Source organism: Mixophyes fleayi, unplaced genomic scaffold (genome assembly GCF_038048845.1).
Source record: "Mixophyes fleayi isolate aMixFle1 unplaced genomic scaffold, aMixFle1.hap1 Scaffold_193, whole genome shotgun sequence".
Classification (NCBI taxonomy): Eukaryota; Metazoa; Chordata; class Amphibia; order Anura; family Limnodynastidae; genus Mixophyes; species Mixophyes fleayi.
In genome coordinates this window covers 110,001-112,500 of record NW_027446182.1, presented here as the reverse complement: position 1 = coordinate 112,500, position 2,500 = coordinate 110,001, and the positions used below count along the sequence as shown (strand labels likewise).

The 2,500-nt window shown below is 46.6% G+C and overlaps 4 non-coding genes and 8 pseudogenes across 4 annotated transcripts in view; all 12 read left to right on the top strand.

The window, feature by feature from the left end:
- LOC142120078 (5S ribosomal RNA) overlaps positions 1–16 on the top strand; it is a 109-nt pseudogene extending 93 nt beyond the window's left edge.
- An 80-nt stretch (positions 17–96) lies between these two features.
- Positions 97–215, top strand: LOC142119790 (5S ribosomal RNA; annotated as a pseudogene).
- Positions 216–296: 81 nt separating this feature from the next.
- Positions 297–415, top strand: LOC142119713 (5S ribosomal RNA). The gene has a single exon (XR_012683512.1). It is a non-coding gene; the product is annotated as a 5S ribosomal RNA (ribosomal RNA).
- Positions 416–685: 270 nt separating this feature from the next.
- Positions 686–804, top strand: LOC142119622 (5S ribosomal RNA). The gene has a single exon (XR_012683430.1). It is a non-coding gene; the product is annotated as a 5S ribosomal RNA (ribosomal RNA).
- An 81-nt stretch (positions 805–885) lies between these two features.
- LOC142119921 (5S ribosomal RNA) lies at positions 886–1,004 on the top strand (annotated as a pseudogene).
- An 81-nt stretch (positions 1,005–1,085) lies between these two features.
- Positions 1,086–1,204, top strand: LOC142119959 (5S ribosomal RNA; annotated as a pseudogene).
- An 82-nt stretch (positions 1,205–1,286) lies between these two features.
- LOC142119733 (5S ribosomal RNA) lies at positions 1,287–1,405 on the top strand (annotated as a pseudogene).
- Positions 1,406–1,486: 81 nt separating this feature from the next.
- On the top strand, positions 1,487–1,605 carry LOC142119876 (5S ribosomal RNA; annotated as a pseudogene).
- Positions 1,606–1,687: 82 nt separating this feature from the next.
- Positions 1,688–1,806, top strand: LOC142119926 (5S ribosomal RNA; annotated as a pseudogene).
- An 80-nt stretch (positions 1,807–1,886) lies between these two features.
- LOC142119796 (5S ribosomal RNA) lies at positions 1,887–2,005 on the top strand (annotated as a pseudogene).
- Positions 2,006–2,274: 269 nt separating this feature from the next.
- On the top strand, positions 2,275–2,393 carry LOC142119662 (5S ribosomal RNA). Its single transcript, XR_012683466.1, has one exon. It is a non-coding gene; the product is annotated as a 5S ribosomal RNA (ribosomal RNA).
- Positions 2,394–2,474: 81 nt separating this feature from the next.
- Positions 2,475–2,500, top strand: part of LOC142119703 (5S ribosomal RNA) — a 119-nt gene continuing 93 nt past the window's right edge. The window contains exon 1 of the ribosomal RNA XR_012683503.1: positions 2,475–2,500. This exon is cut by the window's right edge and continues 93 nt beyond it. This is a non-coding gene — a ribosomal RNA (5S ribosomal RNA).

Sequence of the window (2,500 nt, the reverse complement as noted above, 5' to 3'; positions counted from 1 at the left end):
CCAGGTGCTGTAGGCCTTTTTTTTTCTCTCTTGTTCCGGCTTCCTTCAATGCTGGTTTTGAGAGTTATAAGAGATGTAGGTCATTAAGAAAACAATAACTACAGCCACACCACCCTGTACAAGCTCAATCTCATCTGATCTTGGAAGCTAAGCAGGGCTGGGCCTCGTAAGTACTTGGATGGGAGACCACCTGGGAATACCAGGTGCTGTAGGCCTTTTTTTTTTCTCGCTTGTTCCGGCTTCCATCAAAGCTGGTTTTCAGATGTATAAGAGATGTAGGTCAGTAAGAAACCAATAGCTACAGCCACACCACCCTCAACAAGCCCAATCTCATCTGATCTTGGAAGCTAAGCAGGGCTGGGCCTGGTAAGTACTTGGATGGGAGACCACCTGGGAATACCAGGTGCTGTAGGCCTTTTTTTTTTCTCGCTTGTTCCGGCTTCCATCAAAGCTGGTTTTCAGATGTATAAGAGATGAAGGTCAGTAGGAAACCAATACCTACAGCCACACCACCCTGCACAAGCCTGATCTTGGAAGCTAAGCAGGGCCATGCCTGGTTAGTACTTGGATGGTAGACCACCTGGGAGTTCCAGGTGCTGTCTGCCTTTTTTTTTTCTCTCTTGTTCCGGCTTCCTTCAATGCTGGTTTGAAATGTATAAGAGATGTAGGTCATTAGGAAACCAATACCTACAGCTATACCACCCTGAACAAGCCCAATCTCGTCTGATCTTGGAAGCTAAGCAGGGCCGGGCCTGGTTAGTACTTGGATGGGAGACCACCTGGGAATACCAGGTGCTGTAGGCCTTTTTTTTTTCTCTCTTGTTCCTGCTTCCATCAATGCTGGTTTTGAGATGTATAAGAGATGTAGGTCATTAGGAAACCAATACCTACAGCCACACCACCCTGAACAAGCCCAATCTCATCTGATGTTGAAAGCTAATTAGGGCCAGGCCTGGTTAGTACTTGGATGGGAGACCACCTGGGAATACCAGGTGCTGTAGGCCTTTTTTTTTTCTCTCTTGTTCCAGCTTCCATCAATGCTGGTTTTGAGATGTATAAGAGATGTAGGTCATTAGGAAAACAATACCTACAGCCACACCACTGTGAACAAGCCCAATCTTGTCTGATCTTGGATGCTAAGCAGGGTTGGGCCTGGTTAGTACTTGGAAGGGAGACCACCTGGGAATTTCAGGTGTTGTAGGCCTTTTTCTACTTCTCTTTTGTGCCGGCTTCCTTCAATGCTGGTTTTGAGATGTATAAGAGATGTAGGTCATTAGGAAGCCAATACCTACAGCCACACCACCCTGAACAAGCCCAATCTTGTCTGATCTTGGAAGCTAAGCAGGGTTGTGCCTGGTTAGTACTTGGATGGGAGACCACCTGGGAATACCAGGTGCTGTAGGCCATTTTTTTTTCTCTCTTGTTCCAGCTTCCATCAATGCTGGTTTTGAGATGTATAAGAGATGTAGGTCATTAGGAAAACAATACCTACAGCCACACCACTGTGAACAAGCCCAATCTTGTCTGATCTTGGATGCTAAGCAGGGTTGGGCCTGGTTAGTACTTGGATGGGAGACCACCTGGGAATTTCAGGTGTTGTAGGCCTTTTTCTACTTCTCTTTTGTGCCGGCTTCCTTCAATGCTGGTTTTGAGATGTATAAGAGATGTAGGTCATTAGGAAACCAATACCTACAGCCACACCACCCTGCACAAGCCCAATCTCATCTGATCTTGAAAGCTAAGCAGGTCTGGGACTGGTTAGTACTTGGATGGGAGACCACCTGGGAACACCAGGTGCCGTAGGCTTTTTTTTTTCTCTCTTGTTCCGGCTTCCATCAATGCTGGTTTTGAGATGTATAAGAGATGTAGGTCATTAAGAAACCAATACCTACAGCCACACCACCCTGAACAAGCCCAATCTCATCTGATCTTGAAAGCTAATTAGGGCCAGGCCTGGTTAGTACTTGGATGGGAGACCACCTGGGAATACCAGGTGCTGTAGGCCTTTTTTTTTTCTCTCTTGTTCCGGCTTCCTTCAATGCTGGTTTTGAGATGTATAAGAGATGTAGGTCACTAGGAAACCCATACCTACAGCCACACCACCCTGAACAAGCCTGATCTTGGAAACTAAACAATGTCCGGCCTGGTTAGTACTTGGATGGGAGACCACCTGGGAATACCAGGTGCTGTAGGCCTTTTTTTTCTCTCTTGTTCCGGCTTCCTTCAATGCTGGTTTTGAGATGTATAAGAGATGTAGGTCATTAGGAAACCAATACCTACAGCCACACCACCCTGTACAAGCTCAGTCTCATCTGATCTTGGAAGCTAAGCAGGGCTGGGCCTGGTAAGTACTTGGATGGGAGACCACCTGGGAATACCAGGTGCTGTAGGCCTTTTTTTTTTCTCGCTTGTTCCGGCTTCCATCAAAGCTGGTTTTCAGATGTATAAGAGATGTAGGTCAGTATGATACCAATAGCTACAGCCACACCACCCTCAATAA